Source organism: Schistocerca americana, unplaced genomic scaffold (assembly GCF_021461395.2).
Source record: "Schistocerca americana isolate TAMUIC-IGC-003095 unplaced genomic scaffold, iqSchAmer2.1 HiC_scaffold_15, whole genome shotgun sequence".
NCBI classification, from domain to species: domain Eukaryota; kingdom Metazoa; phylum Arthropoda; class Insecta; order Orthoptera; family Acrididae; genus Schistocerca; species Schistocerca americana.
The window spans coordinates 7,891,507-7,908,816 of NW_025725583.1; the positions used below are offsets into that span (position 1 = coordinate 7,891,507).

The 17,310-nt window shown below is 46.4% G+C and overlaps 1 protein-coding gene across 1 annotated transcript in view; it reads left to right on the plus strand.

Annotated features, from left to right (window-relative positions):
* Positions 1–17,310, plus strand: part of LOC124569471 (autophagy protein 5-like) — a 109,079-nt gene that overhangs the window by 54,189 nt on the left and 37,580 nt on the right. The window lies entirely within an intron of this gene.

Genomic DNA, 17,310 nt, shown 5'->3' on the forward strand with positions numbered 1-17,310 from the left:
AGCGAGCCAATTGGGGAAGGGCGCCTTACATGGTGCATCATGTCCATCATGCGCTGAGACCTATTGCATCCTTCATCAATGTGGATCTGCACTTTTGTTCATTCTTCAACTGTTGGGCGAGGTCACCCTCCTGGTTGCGTATTTTTCCATCAGCTGTGCAATATCATTTTCTACGCTGACTTTTTTGCTTGGTTCCACTTGATATGTAGTACAGTAGCCAGTCCATTGTAGTGCGACCGCCGTGTACCCTGTTGGTTTTAGCCCCCTGACAACACAGGGATCGATCTGGTGATGCCTGCGCTGTTAACTCCCCACGTATGCCAAGGAGTAGATTTCCGTCATCCTGGGGCATCGGGACTCCTGGCAATAGCCATACTGCCAGGTGGCCTTTGCTGTGGCTGGGTGGCGCCTGTGCGAGGGCCCCTGGTCAGAGTGGGTGGCATCAGGGCGGATGACACACAATGAAGCATAGTACATTATCTCTTGCTGGTGGTCAAACACCAGCAGTCTGTAAGTGTTCATAGGCTCAATTCCATGCACAGAAGTATGACCCCAAATCGTTCCCTCCCTGGCCACACCGTGGGAGGAACATTAGGCTAAGGATGGCAGTGGCTCTTATTCAACCCGTTACCTTGTATGTTCGAGGGCTGATGGGGAATCATTCATGACGATGAAGCCTCAGTTTTTTTGTTGAGCATTTAGAGGAAAAGTATGCAGAGGTGGAGGGCTTCTCCAAAATGAGATCTGGATCAGTCTTGATCAAAACAACATCCTCTGCCCAGTCACGGGTGTTACTCACTTTTGACAAGCTGGGGGATGTTTCTGTAACCATTACACCCCATAAGAGTTTAAATATGGTCCTCAGTATCATATTTCACAGGGACCTTCTTTTGCAGTCTGACTATGAGCTGTGTGCCAATTTAGAACGGTGAGGTGTAAATTTTGTTTGGCGTGTCCACCAGGGTCCGAGGGATAATCAGGTTGCCACCGGTGCCTTCATCTTGGCCTTCGAGGGTGATACATTACCCGAGAAGGCCAAGGTGATGGTCTATGACTGTGATGTAAGGCCCTATATCCCTCCCCCAAAAATGTTGGAAGTTCTGCCATATGTCTTCCCGCTGTACTTCCAGCATCACATGTCATGATTGCAGACACCCATCGCATACTCGATGTGCCCCGCCTCCCATCTGTGTGTCAACTGCAGAGAGCACTATTCACCTTGTTCACCTGACTACAGGATTTCTCCAGAAAGAAAGGAAAATCATGGAGTACAATACCCTGGACCGACTGATCTACACTGAGGCTAAGAGGAAATTTGAATGCCTACATCCTGTACATATGACATCATCTTACACCAATGGTACAACAGTTCTAGCCCCCATCAGCTCCGCCAACCCCAGTCACCTCTCAGAGCCAGAAGACTACACCTGCCCCTTGATGGTGGGAGGTCACTTCCCTCCCTGTTGCTCCTGCACCACCTACTTCGGGAGGAACACCTCCCCATCCTCCCCCCCCCCCCCCCCCCCCCCCCCCACCAACCATCAGGGATATCAGTCCCCGCTTCTGCACTGGAGAAGCATAAGTCTTCTTCAGCTCCTCTCACTTGGAAGGGGTCCCTTGGGTCACAACCTTCCCAGGTTTCTGCTAGTAGGAAAGATGATACCCGCCACTGGCTGAAGAGCTCAAAAGCAGCTGGTCGTAGGGCTTCACGCTCATCCTCAGTCCTGGAGACTGAATCAGTGAAGTCCTCCCAGCCAGGAAAACCCAACGAGCAGCGAGAGAAATCCAAAAAGAAGATCCCCAAGACCAAGGGAATTGCAGTGGCTCCCACATCACTGCTACCTACGGGCTCTGTGTCTGCGGATGAGGTGGAGATTCTGGCGTCCGCTGAGGACCTAGATCTCACCGGACCTTCAGGCGCAATGGATATAGACTTCTCGGGCAATAAGTCAGTGGCAGCAGATGATGCTGTGGCATAAACTGCTTCATTGAATATTCCATGTCATCCTTGTCTCATGATCACGTCAGGGATGGGAACATCAATGTGATGGTTAAGCAGGGGACTACAGCAATCCTTTCTGCAGCAGAAAACATGATCCCTTGCTCTTTCGGCTTCCCCGGCGAATGGCAGTCCCTTGGTGGTCGCCGGAAGTCACTGAAGCAATTGAGGAGTGTCAGCAAGCTCTACAGTGGCATAAGCAGCACCCTTCCATGGAGCACCTCATAGCCTTTAAATGGCTCCGTGCTCGCATTCGTCAACTTATCAGAGGATGGAAGCAGGAGCGTTGGGAGAGATACATGTCGACCATTGGGTGCCGTAAATCACCTTCCCAAGTGTCTGGGCAGAGATTGAATGAGTTTTTGGGTACCAGACCGCAACACGTGTTCCCAGTGTTAACATAAATGGCATGTTATTTATTGACTGACGCAATCGCGGATGTCACGCACTTTGCTGAGCACTATGCTTGAGTCTCTGTGTTGGAGAATTACCCCCCAGCCTTTCGCACTCTCAAACGGCAGCTGGAATGGAAAGTCTTCTGGTTCACTACACGCCACAGTGAATCCTATAACACCCCATTTACAGAGTGAGAGCTCCTCAGTGCCCTTGCACAATGCTCCGAAACTGCTCCTGGGCCAGATCGGATCCACAGTCAGATGATTAAACATCTCTCATCTGACTACAATTGACATCACCTCATCATTTTCAACCAGATCTGATGTGATGGCGTCTTTCCGTCGCAATGGCAGTAGAGTACCATTATTCCGACGCTAAAACCCAGTAAAAATCCACTTGATGTGGATAGCTATCGGCCCACCAGCTTCACCAATGTTCTCTGTAAGCTGCTGGAACGTATGGTGTGTCAGCGGTTAGGTTGGGTCCTCGAGTCACGTGCCCTACTGGCGCCATGTCAGGGTAGATTCCACCAGGGTCGCTCTACCACTGATAATCTTTTGTCCCTCAAGTCTGCCATCCAAACAGCCTTTTCCAGAGTCCAACACCTGGTTGCCATCTTTTTTGATACACGAAAAGTGTACGACACGGCCTCGTGACATCTTATCCTTGACACATTATACGAGTGGGGTCTTCGAGGCCCGATCCCGATTTTTACCGAAAATTTTCTGTTGCTTCATACTTTCTGTGTCCATATTGGTGCCTTCCATAGTTCCCCACATATCCAGAAGAATGGGGTCCCGCAGGGCTCTGTATTGAGTGTATCTCTATTTTTAGTGGCCGTTAATGGTCTAGCAGCAGCTGTAGGGCAGTCTGTCTCACCTTATCTGTATGCAGACGACGTCTACATTTCGTACTGCTCCCCCTTTACTGGTGTTCCTGAGCGGCGCCTACAGGGAGCCATCCACAAGGCACAGTCATGGGTTGTAGCCCATGGTTTTCAGTTTTTGGCTGCAAAGTCGTGTGTTATGCACTTCTGCTGGTGTCATACCATTCATCCAGAACCAGAACTTTACCTTAATGACAATCCACTCACTATAGTGGAGACATATCAATTCTTAGGACTGGTTTTCGATGCCCAATTGACTTGGCTTCCTCACCTTCGTCAGCTTAAGTGGAAGTGCTAGCAGCACCTCAGTGCCCTCCGCTACCTGAGCAACACCAACAGGGGTGCAGATCGCTCTACGCTGCTGCAGCTCTACAGAGCCCTTGTTCAATCCCGCCTTGACTATGGGAGTCTGGTTTATGGTTCGAAGGCACCCTCGGTGTTGTGTTTAATTGACCCAGTGCACCACTGTGGTGTCGCCTAGTGACAGGAGCTTTTAGGACGAGTCCAGTGACCAGTGTCCTGGTGGAGGCCGGAGTCCCTCCATCGCAGGTTAGGCGTGCACAACTGCTGGCCAGTTACATTGCATGCGTTCGTAATTCTCCTGTGCATCCGAATTACCATCTCTTTTTCCCACCTGCGGCGGTTCATCTCTCGCATCGGCAGCCCAGGTCAGGGCTTCCAACTGCAGTTTGTGTCCGATCTCTTCTTTCCAAACTGGAGTTCTTGCCCTTACCACCTATACTTGAGGTCCATTCACATACACCTCCATGATGTACACCTAGGTCGCAGCTTCACCTGGACCTTTCACATGGCTCTGAGGACTCACTTAACCCCGTGGCTCTCCGCTGCCACTTCCTCTCAATTCTTGATATGTACCGAGGCTGTGAAGTAGTTTACACTGACGCTTCGATGGCTGATAATCACGTCGGCTTCGCATATGTCCTTGGAGGACATATTGAACAGCATTCCTTGCCTGATGGCTGCAGTGGTTTCACTGCCGAGCTGTTGGCTATACCTCGTGCTCTTGAGCACATGTGTTCATGCCTTGGGGAGTTGTTTCTTCTGTGTGCTGATTGCTTGAGCAGCCTACAAGCTATCGACCAGTGCTGCCCTCATCATCCTTTGGTGGCGACCATCCAGGAGTCCATCTACACCCTGTAACGGTCCAGTCGTTCAGTGGTGTTTGTCTGGACCCGAGGTCACTTCGGAATCCCAGGCAGCGAACTTGCCGACAGGCTGGCCAAACACGCTATGCAGAAACCGCTTGTGGAAATCAGCTTCTCTGCAACTGACCTGCGTTCACTAGTATGCCGCAAGGTTTTGCGGCTTTGGGAGACGCAATGGCATAACCTCAGTATGCACAACAAACTGCGTGACATTAAGAAAACTATGAATGTGGGGAAGATCTCCATACCGGCTTCTCGCAGGGACTCTGTGGTTCTCTGTCGGCTCCGCATTGGCCACGTTGGGGTGGCACACAGCTACCCGGTGAGTCATGATGACCCATCTCAGTGTCAGTGCAGCATCTGGCTGACAGTGGCCCATATCTTGATGAGCTGTCCTCCTTTGGCTGCCCTGCGACGGACTCTTCAGTTACCGGACTTGTTGCGATTAATTTTAGCTGATAACACCTTGTTGGCTAATTTAGTTTTATGTTTTATATGTGATGGTGGATTTTATCATTCTATATATGTCTTCGTGCGTGTCCTTTGTCCCTTTGTGTTCTCCAGTCTAATGCTTTTAGGCTGAGTGTTTTAATGTGTCGCAGAGTGGCTGGCGTTTCCTTTTTATTCTCGTGGTCGGCAAGCCACGGTCATCTGCTCCCTTGTTTTTATCCCTTCTGCTATTTTCTTGCCTCCCTCTGTGGTTTTCTTTTCCTGTTTTGTCCATAATAGTGTTGGTTGTCCTTCTGTCGTTCTTCCATTCTCCTTTTATTGTGCTGTTTGTCTCCTTTCTTTTCTTTTCTTCTTTCCCGTGTGTAATTAGTTTACTGGGAATAAGAGAGCAATGACCTCACAGTTTGGTCCCTTCGCCCCCCCCCCCTCCCCCCTCGTTTAAACCAACCAACCAACCATCTTTCGTGTAGAGGCCCATTGAACTCCAAATTGCTCATGGGGAGTTGTTACTACCAGTCTGCTTGATGGTCTGGGTGAGGGAGAAATACAAGGTTACCATTTCCAATCAGGATGTGGAAGCAGTCTGTTGAGTTACAAAGAAGATAGACATTGAATTAGTGTCTGCCTGTACGTATTCCTTATATCTGATTGAAGATTAAAATAGACTACAAGGCAATCAATGTAAATCCTGTATATCAAACACAATATGTTGCTACCAGTGTCAACATTTCAGTCATATTCTATGTCTTGTAAAAATTTAGCAAAATATGCAGATTGTAGCAGAGATGTACATGAGAGAGGTTGCACACACCCTTTCCCCCCATTGCATCAACTGCAGGGGAGACCATGTTGCTTCATCCTGTGAATGCTCTGTATACCTCACCGAGTAGGCTGTACAGGAGACTGAGGCGAGGGAAAATGTTTCACTTATGGTTGCTCGGAAAAAATTTGCTACCCGGCATCTGGCAGCTACAGCACTATCGTGGCTACACCGTGACCAAAACTGGATACGGCCATGCAGACCTATGACTTACAATGTGGCTCAGCTCCACAATTGTGAAATGCCCAAGCACTGAAGTAGTATCCACTACTTTACCTGCACAACATATTATCAAACATTCACCCTCAAAAGAAGTCTCTTGTGACTCCACAAAAAGTGGGAAATTTAAGAGGAAATACCCCAAGAAAATTTCCTGCTTAACTCTGGTCAGTGAAAATTCAGATCCTTGTCTGACAAATGCAAAATAACTAAGAAGATAAAGATAAACATTCTTCCCCTTCCCCAGCTCGGAGATCCTCCTCGGTGGCAAAACTGTGAAAAAACATTACTTGGCCAACCTGCACTTCATCGGCACGAATTGTCAATCGACCATCTACTTTAGAGATAACTTATCGACACGGGGAGGAAACCTGCACTGCTGAAGAAATAATGGAGCAGGATCTTCCTGGTTCTGAACATTGTAGTCCAGTGCATACAAAACCAGGCACTCCAAAGCTGCCAGGGTTATGGCTACTAATACAAGTGCCATCTCTCATCGTTAGTTGTAGCTGTCCTTCAATGAAATAGGCGCAACATTAGATTGAATAGGGCAGAACTGCAGCTGCTACTGTGTTCACTATCCCCAGCAGTTACATACCAGCAAGAAATGAAAATACAGCCTCAAGACAATTTTGATATTTCACTCTTCACCCCAATACTTAATGGCCTTCCTCCTGAGGCTGCAGCTCGAGCTCAGAGGGGCGTATTGACGCTCACCTGAAACAGTGTATCATTCCACTAAACACCCAGTTGCTGTTTGTATTTCCCTTTGTGAAATTACATTTTCTGTTTGCAACATTTACATATCCATGTAACTTGTTCTTGCCAGGGCAGACGTACTACAATTTATCATCCAGCTCCCAACACCTGTCTTGCTGCTTGGTGACTGCAGTGCTCACCATTCTATTTGAGGGCTCTCCCAGAGTCAGTGCAAGGGATGCACTCCTGGCAGATATTATGGACCAGATGAATATTGTTGCTCTCAATGCAGGTGAACCTATATTTCTTACAGATTCAACACATTTATTATCACTCCTGGATCTCTCATTTTGTAGCACTCAGCTTGCTCACTGTCTAGAGTAGTCCATCTTCTCGGACACACTCGACCACCCATTTCCTGTGTGTAATTCCCTTGCTGAACTGCTAACAGTCCAGGCATAAGACAACTTGACAGCTTTCTAAAGCTGAGTGCAAGCTTTATGCCTTAGGTTTGCCAAACCTTGACAAACAAAATTCGGCAGCAGTGATGACTAGGTAGAGTACCCTGTAAACATCTACATCTACACTTACACTCTGCAAGCCACCCAACGGTGTGTGGCGGAGGGCACTTTACGTGCCACTGTCATTACCTCCCTTTCCTGTTCCAGTCGCGTACGGTTCGCGGGAAGAACGACTGCCAAAAAGCCTTCGTGCATGCTCGAATCTCTCTAATTTTACACTCGTGATCTCCTCGGGAGGTATAAGTAGGGGGAAGCTTGTAACAATCTGGGTGTCGGTCTGGTGACTGTCGTTACCAATGATAGTCTAAATATGGTTCAGGACATCATTTTCCACCGAGACCTGCTCCTGCAATCCGATGATGAGCTATGCGCCAACAGGGAGCGATGGGCTATACACGATGGACAGAGAGTACGTAAGGGCCAAAGGACAACAGCGCCACTAACAGTGCCTTCAGCTTAGCTTTTGAGGATGATTCATTGCCTGAAAAGGTGAAGGGGATGGTGATGTGAAACTGTATGTCCCCCCTCCCGTGCAATGCTTAAAGTGTTTGAAATTTTGACATATGTCTTAGCATTGCAATGTTACCGCAACCTGTAGAGATTGTGGGTGAGCACTGCATGTGAATGCTCCTTGTGCACTTCCACCCATCTGTGTCAATTGTGGAAAGTGCCATTCTCTCTGCTCGCCAGATTGCACTATTTTCCAGAGAGAGATGGAAATACAAGAATATTGGGCAAACTAACTTACCAAGAGGCCAAGAAGTAGTATAAGCAGTTGCATCCAGCACGTAAAACTTTCATATGATACATCTACTATGATGTCACCCACATTGGCAACAGTATTCCCACCGATTACATCTCCTACAGTGGGCCCTCAGGGCTGCTCAACCATGCCTGCCCCCCCCCCTCCCCCCCTGATGGTTGGGGGCTCTGCTCTTGCTGCTTCCCCCCTCAGGGGCTCAGCATTCATTTGCTGAGTACGGGCTTGATGACCCCGGGGTTCCTGAGCTGAGGACTGGTAAGCGCCGCCATCCCTCTGTCACTGTAAACTCTGGGCATGCTGCTTCAGTGACCACCATGTTCTGCAGTGGTGGAATGTTGTGTGTTTTGGAGAACGGGGTCTTGGCTTTACTGCCTGGACCATGAGGAAGGTACACACCTCTTTAAAAAAATCCCTTAACCTCAAGGTATGCCATATGCTGATGAGGTGAATGGCTGTCGAGGTAAAACAGTCTCTAGCGGGCCCCTCGCCCAGTTGTATAAGGCTTGCTCAGGCATGCAGGGCTTTGCCTGAGTCAACAGTTGTTTTCCTAGTGTATTGTGGATCATTATGGAATGGCCTCATCAAACTACTACTCCTGATGGGACAGATTTACCATCAGTTAGTACCTACACCCACTCATCAAAGAGCTCGGTTGGTTAGCCCTCCTGAAAAGAAGTCTCAGAATCATAGTAACAGGGAATTAGTGTGCCACAACACTTTCATTGTAATCAAGTGAACAAGGAGAACCTTTGAGAAGGTCTCCCCTTTCTATATTCCCAAGGCATTGGAAGGTATTGCTGGGTCTCTAAAAAGTGTCAAACAACTTAGTAATATAACAGTTGTAGTTGAAACTGCTAATTCAAACCAAATATCTAAGCTTCTGGGCTGTAAGGCCTTAGATGACTACCCAGTTGAGGCTGAGTTGCATAACACCCTTAACTTTAATAAGGGTGTGATTAACTGCTCCAATATAATGGAGGTGGACAGTGCGGAGTTACATGAAGAACGGAAAAATATGGGCGTCATGGAAGTGCAGAACTATATGAGGAGAGTCAATGGCAAATTGGAAAAATCTGCAACATTTATTTGTACTCCAGAATTGCCTGAACATATCCTTGTGGGCTATATCTGTCTTAAGGTTCGCCCATTTGTTCCTAACCAAATGCGATGCTAAAAATGTCAAATATTTGGCCGTACCACTATGGGATGTAATGGGAGGGCTATGTGTGGCAATTTTGGAGACTCAGCTCACGAATCGGGCAATCCTTGTACACTTCCTCTGAAATGTGTGAACTGTTCCAGAAATCACCCAGTGTGGAGCAAAAAAGTGTGAGGTTTACAACAATGAAAGGAAAATCCAGGAGTTGAATGTCAAGAGACGCATACCCTATGGGTGAAGCTAAAAAAGATTTCACAGCTGTGGAACTTCTGGTTGTTGCTACTTCTTTTGCATCAGCCCTTAAGACGCCAATCGCTAAGTGCGAAGCCTCCACACAAACTTGGACCACAGATTCAAGTATAAGCTCATGCAAGGAAACACTCCACTTGAAACAGAAGTCATTTGGAAGCCGTCAGCAATGGGCTTACCACCTAAGCCACATACCACTACCCACTATCAGAAGCCAGCTAAGCCGTCTCCACAACCCAGGTAACCACCTCCTCCCATAAATAAAGAAAAGTTAAACCTTTGGATCGGCGAGCTCTCTCACTCTCTGATGGGGACTATGCTCTTGAGGATATTGACTTCCAGTCGGAGGAACTGGAGAGCCGGGAACTGGCTAATGTTCCCCCTGACTTCCCTGGTAAATCTCCACCTTTGAGGGAGAAAGACAAGAATAACCTTCTTTAAACAATGGCTTCCACTGGGACTTCGGTATTGCAGTGGAATATAAATGGATATCACTCACATTTGGAAGAATTACAGCTCCTGGTCTAGGAGAAACCGTTCTGCATGTGGTTACAAGAAACCCATCTTAAAGTCACCGACACACCTGCAGTATGGAGTTACCACCCATAAAGGAAGGATGATACTGCTGGAGACAGGGCTAAATGTGGAGTGGCTGTTTTCATTGGTGACAGATGCCACTCCTCTCCTGTTCCTCTTATCATGACCATACAAGCAATTCCCGTGAAAGTTATAGCACCTTTTAATATCACGGTGTGTTCTTTTTACCTTCCACGTAACAATGCTTTGGATGCAGATGCACTGGCAGAACTCTTCCGGGCATTCCCACGCCCATTCCTGCTTGTGACAAACTTCAATGCACACAATGTGCTGTGGGGACTCTGCTACCACTTGCTCCAGAGGTCGGATGATCAAGTGACTCATCCATTCTGAGAATATCTGCCTTCTGAACACAGGTCAGATGACACACGTTTCCACAGCTACAGGGGTTTTATCAGTCATTGACCTTTCTTTGTTCCCCAGCTATTGCAGGCTCATTTCAGTGGGAAGTGGCTACTGATTTACATTCTAGTGACCACCTGCCAACTGGGATGGTGGCTGACAGGAGACCACACAGATGGATGATGCCAAGGGCAAATTGGTTGCAGTACAGTTGACATGCTGTTTTTGAACAAAAGGTTTGTGAACAGGAGATGGTGGCCCAGATCACTTGTGAGATCAAACAGGTTGCCGCAGAGTCCATCTCCCGGTTTAATAACTGCCTCAGACAATGGCCTGTACCTTGCTGGAATGACGACTGTTGATTGGAAATTGGGGCCAGATGAACAGCTCTGCAGATCTTCAAACACTGTCCAACTATAGAAAACCTTCATGCCTTCAGATCTGGGAGAGCACATGCTAGGTGAGTGATAAAAGATTGGAAGAGGGCTTCCTGGAAGGAATTCACAACTTCCATTAATTGGTCCACTTCTACTGTGCAAATTTCGGACTCAATATGACAGATTTACGGCAAGGGCAGTACACACCCCATTGTGGCCTTGTCAAGTAATGGGGTCTTGGTGGACATGCCAGAAGACATGGCTCAGGTTTTAGATGAACACTTCTTTACTGTCACAACCTCATCCAGATAAGCTCCTGCTTTTAGGGTGTTCTGTAGGACTGTGGAGATGAGGAAGCTCAATTTCTTCTCATATAATGAGGAAGTCCACAACATTCCATTCTCCATGTGGGAACTGGAATCAGTTTTACTCCAGGGCCTGATGATATTCATTATGGCATTCTTTGTCATCTGTGCCCTGAAGTGAAAGGACAGCTCCTCTCTTGTATCAATCAGGTCTGGTTTGATAGACAGTACTCCACGACTTCGAAGGAAGAAATATTAATTCCATTCTGGAAGCAAGGCAAGGACCATAGTGCCCCTAACAGTTACTGGAGTGTAGCTCTTACCAGTTCTATGAGTTAGACTCTTGAATGTATGGTCAACCTCCGCCTTGTCTGGCTGCTCAAATCCCGAGGTCACCTGAGACGCTTCCAGTGCAGTTTCAGGCACTACTGTTCCATCCTTGACAACATTATTCTACTGGAGACAGTGATACAGGAGTCCTTCTTCTACTGAAACAGTTTAGTTTGTGTGTTTTCTGACCTCAAGAAAGCATGTGACGCTACTTGGAGGTACAACAATCTTTGCCAACTTCATGACTGGGGATTACGTGGACACCTTCCTCTTCTTATCCAATCCTTTCTCAAGGACCAGCATTTTTGACATCACGTTGGAGATGCCTTGTCTGACTGCTGTGTTCAAGAGAATTGGGTCCACCACGGCAGTGTCCTCATTGTCACATTGTTTGCCATTGTTATCAATGGCATTTCCTCCGCACTCAGGAGCCCTGTCAAATGCTCTTTGTTTGAGGATGACTTTGCAGTCTTCTGCTGTTCCTCTGATCTCACGACGACGATGACGAGGATGCAGCTACTGCTGACCATTAGAAGGCTGGAAACGTGGGCCAGGACAACTGGTTTTTTGTTCTCACCAGAGAAACCTACATGTGCAGTTTTAACTGTTCTCATTGAAGTTATAAGCAACCAATGCTCACAATAAACTCTGTCCGAACAGGCCTTGGAAGGCCCAGTGGTATCAACTGGCTGTCATGTCATCCTTAGCCCACAGGCATCACTGGATGTGGAAATGGAGGGGCATGCAGTCAGCACACCGCTCTCCTGATCGTATGTCAGTTTATGAGACCAGAGCTGCTATTTTTCAATCAAGTAGCTCCTCAGTTTGCCTCACAAGGGCTGAGTGCACCCCACTTGCCAGCAGCACTCGGCACACCGGATGGTCACCTGTCCAAGTGCTAGACCAGCCCGACAGCGCTTAACTTCAGTGATCTGACAGGAACAGTTGGTACCACTGCGGCAAGGCCATTGGCGGTGCCCACAGTGGGGGACAATATTTTACGTTTTCAAGAAACTGCACTTTTTGGGTTCAATATTTGATTTGGAATTAACTTGGCTTGTACACCTGAAAGACCTACAAACAAAGGACTTCCAGTCATCGAATATTTTGAAATACCTTAGCGGAAAAACACGGGGAGCTGACAGGTCCCACCTCCTGCAGTTTTGTAGGGCACTTTTTCAATCGTGTTCGATTATAGCAGCATTGTCTACAGATCAGTCCATACTTCCTACCTCAAGATGTTAGACGCTGTCCACCGTGAGGACATTCGGATATCGACTGGAGCCTTTCGGACTAGCCCAGTTCTGAGTCTGTGTGCAGAGGCTGGTGAACCACCACTCTGGATTCGGTGATGTATCCTTTTGGCTCAACAGGCACTGAAAATCTCTGTGTCACTTCAGTCATTAGCATTTAGTGCAGTAGTCCAACCCTCCTTTGAATGGCTGCTCAGGAATCAGTCCCATGCGACCAAGCCATTTGGGATACATGCTACAGACTGTCTCAAGGATCTGGATCTATCAGATATCAAAATACACACCAAGGGGTGAAACACATTGCTGCCTTGGCGTCTTCAGAGGCCCAAAGTGATTTTTAAGCTTGACACAATGCAAGAAAACTTGTTCTCGAGATTATGTTTTTACAACTTTGTTTTCATCCATTTTAAGTAGGTACCACAGTTTTATTGTTGTTTATACAGATGGATCACAGCAAGCGAATATCCTCAGTTGTTCTGCTGTTTTCCCTAATAGGGTTTTTAAAGTGTGTCTTCCAGAGCAATTTACGAATTATATGGCATTCTGATGGCACTGGAGAAGATTCACAGATGTCACCATACAAGGTTTCTTGTCTATTCCGACTCACTTAGTGCACTGCATGCACTTCACCGAAGTTATCCTGATTAAGCTCATTGATGATGCCTTACAGTGGCTTCAACACTGTGGCAAGGTGGTGATCTTTTGCTGGGTACCTGGGGCGACATTGGGATACAGGGAAACAACATGGCCGACAAAGCTGCCGGAAGCGTGTCGGGATGGTGCTATCCATCAATGTCCCGTCTTGTTACACGCCATCATCTCATTTTCTGACGGATGCATAATGTGTCAGTGGGAGACTGAATGGTTGCACGTGACAGGAAACAAACTGCGGTCGCTCAAATTGACCACACGGACGTGGCGGATTTAATGTCAGCCTCACCGCTGGAAGGATGTTCTGCTTACCAAACTGCGCATTGGACATAGTCCTTTAACACGTGGCTTCCTCCTCTGGCCGGAGGATCCGCCACTCTGCGGAGGGATTGGCAGAACGCACTGTTGCCACCTCTGCACAGACCAGACTTCGTGGTTCAACCCAGCCCTAACCCTACCAGCTATTTCGCTCTTCCCTCTTGCGAGGTATGTTAGACTTGTCTATCTTTTGTCTCCCTGTGCTCCCCTTGCCCTGTCCGTGTTGCTACACTAAATCAATTTGAGTGAAGTACCTCTGCTTTCATGAGCTTCCAGATGCTCCGTAGAAGGGGCACCTTGCATGCCTTTCTTGCTGTCTCTCCCTTTCTTCTTTTTATCTGTTACCTCTCTTTCATTGACATTTCGTACACCTTGGGTTTCTCTTCCCACGGGTTTTGTGCAGTAGACTCTCTCTGATCTGCAGTCATGTAGACCTGTCTAGTAGACTGGTCCCTTTAATCAACCAACCAACCGGTCTTATGGCACAAGGAATTCTCCCACTGCCCTTACTTTTCAGTCACACTGCTCTTTCGTGTGTACGAACCATGAAATTCTTGGCAAAACCTGTACACAAAGTCAGATAAAGCTAGTAAATCAGAAATATTTCCTCCAATCTGTAAATATCATGGGACGTTCAAAAGTAAGTGCACATTGTTATGGCAGGCCAAGTAACTTTTATTGAATGCTACATTACACTTCAAAGTTACACCGAAACTATCAGCATTGTCACTAAGTCATTGTAAACAGTGGTCGGAACATTCTACCAATCGATCAGTTCCTCGACAACAGAAACCTGTTCCTTGCTCACGGAGCCATTTGAGAACCACTGTGTGAACATCCTCATTATTGAAAAGTCTGTGGCCAATGTAGATTGCCTTCCTTCCTGGTCAGCATCAACTCTTGGCTGTGCGGCCTTGGTCAAATTGTTGGTATCATTTCACTTCAGCTGGATGCAACATTGCATTTTCCCCTTATACTGCTTGAATTTCATGATGAATCTGTGTGCAGTTACCCACAGAAATCGTACTGTCCTCCATACTTCAACTTTGGAGTAAATTTCCAGTTGCCACGCCATTTTGCTCCCACTCTGTGATATAACTGTTCACTTTAATGCAGCAGAAATCTCTCTGTAGTCAACCCAAACTCTCTTCTGACATTGCGCCACTCTTATTAGCCCAGTCGACAAAGACCAAAGAAGGGTTGTGTAGGGGAAAAGTTCCTGTAGCTACCAATTTTTGTACAGGAGTAGGAGGGGACCCATGGACAACATACTAAAATGCTGACTGGTGGTCTGTGTGCATCGGTATAGGAGGTGTATAAAGGTTACCTTCTGTGTTTTTCCTGAATAATTCAAAAACTGCAGCTTCAAGGAAAAATGTTTCCTGATACAGAATTAAACTCCATTAAATTTCTTACGAAAAAGGTTCTATTCGTTTTTCTGTGGGATAGATAGTTTCTGCTTTGCAGGGGATTGAAAAATGACATGATTAGTGTTTTACTGGTATAAAATTTATGGTCAATTGTAAATGAAGTGGGTTCATGAGTAGTGGATTGCGGTGTGAGACCTGTTCGAAATATTTTCACTGGGGGGAATGCAGTGGGGAAGCCAGTGGGCATTCTGGTGAGATCCTCTCCTGAAACTGCAGGTTATGTAGCAAGAGTAAGTTGATAGAGGAGCAGGAGCGTAAGATCTGTGCCCTTCAGGTGTAGTTGAGAAACGCACAGGAGGAGCTAGATAGGATGAGGAGGGAAAAGGGGGTTGGGGAATGGGAGCTGGCTGTTGGCAAGAGATCTGCTAGGAGAAGGAGATTTTCAGATAGTTTTACTATTGGTGTTTGTAATAGATTTGACCAACTGTCAGAGTCTAGTGGAGAGGAATCTCTAGTAGCTGTAGATGTAGGAAGTATGCATCAGACCTCAGCAGTTACGGTGGCTAGGACAGTTGCAAAGTCTAAGAGAAAGAAGAAGGTTCTGCTGTTAGGTAGTTCTCATGGTAGAGGTGTAGGCCAGCAGTTGCAGGAAGTTTTGGGGAGTGAGTACCAGGTCACCAGCATTGTGAAGCCTAATGCAGGATTGGCTCAGGTGACTTTTAACATAGGGGGGGGTTATGTAGGGATTTTACAAAATAGGATCAGGTAGTGATTGTGGGTGGGGCTGGTAATAGTATTGATAGGGATGGGGAGTATGACATAGATGGTGACCTGGAAAAGATAGCCACTCAGACTGGCAACACGAATGTGCATTTCGTGGAACTGTTTCAGCGTCACGATCGGCCTCATCTTAATACAGCCGTCAGGCGTAATAACATGAGACTTGGGGGTGCGCTAATGACAGAAGGCATGAGTCACATTTCAGTGGTGTCGATGGAGTCTATCAGCAGGACGGGTTTCACTAGACATGGCCTGCACCTCAACAGGTATGGAAAGGGAGATTGGCAAAGCTTATAGGTGACAGCATAGGTGGGGGTGGTGGGATCACTCATGGGAAAATTCCGGTAGTTGTGGGTGTTAGAGCTGTACCTTTTTTAGATTGAAGTCAGCTGACAGGTATTCCTGCTTAAGGGAAGTCTCTCTAACAAAGAAACCACTTTCGACAAAGCTTAGGTATCCGATTAATGAGGGAATTAGTATATTTCATCAAAACATACAAGGCATTAGAGATAAAGTTAGTGAACTACTTATAGATGTTGACTCTGAAATTATTGGTATATCTGAACACTTCTTAAATAAGGAGATCATTCAGAGGCTTCCTTTACCAGGATACAGGTTGGCTGGCAGCTTTTCTAGGAGCTCTTTGCGGTGTGGGGGAGTAGCCATGTATGTGAAAAACGGTATCCCATTTGAGTCAATTGATGTTTCAAAGTACTGCACTGAAAAGGCGTTTGAATGTTGTGCAGGTGTGGTTAAATTTAGTGGAGCTAAACTTCTTACTGTTGTTATTTATAGATCCCCAGACTCCGATTTCACAACATTTTTGCTAAAGCTAGAGAAGGTCCTTGGTTCACTTTATAGGAAATACAAAAAGTTAGTTATATTTGGTGACTTCAGTATAAATTGTATAAGTGATTGTGCAAGGAAAAGGATGCTGGTAGACCTCCTTAATTCATATAATCTTATGCAAACCATATTCTTTCCAACAAGAGTGCAAGGGAACAGTAGAACAACCATAGACAATATTTTTGTTCATTCGTCATTACTAGAAGGGCATTCTGTTAGCAAAATGATGAATTGCCTTTCAGATCATGATGCACATATTTTAAGTCTAAAAGATTTTTGTGCTGCAACACAGGTTAAATATAGTTACCAACTTTTTAGGAAAGCTGATCCAGTTGCTGTAGAGACTTTTGTATACCTTATCAAGGAACAAGAGTGGCAAGATGTTTATAGTGCTGATACAGTAGACGATAAATATAATGCTTTCCTCAAGACTTTTCTCGTGCTCTTAGAACGTTCAAAACAGGGTACTAGCACAAACAGGCAGCCTGGGTGGCTGACTAAAGGTATAAGAATATCGTGTAGAACAAAGTGGCAATTATATCAAAACATTAGAAACAATCACAATCTAATTGCAGCAGCCCATTACAAACAGTATTGTAAGGTGCTTAAAATGTTATTAGGAAGGCAAAAAGTATGTGGTATGCAGATAGAATAGCTAAGTCTCAGGATAAAATTAAAACCATATGGTCAGTCGTAAAGGAAGTGGCTGATCTGCAGAGACAGGTCGAGGATATAGAATCAGTGCGTAGTGGGAATGTCCGTGTTACTGATAAGTCGCATACATGTACAGTATTTAATAATCACTTTCTGAATA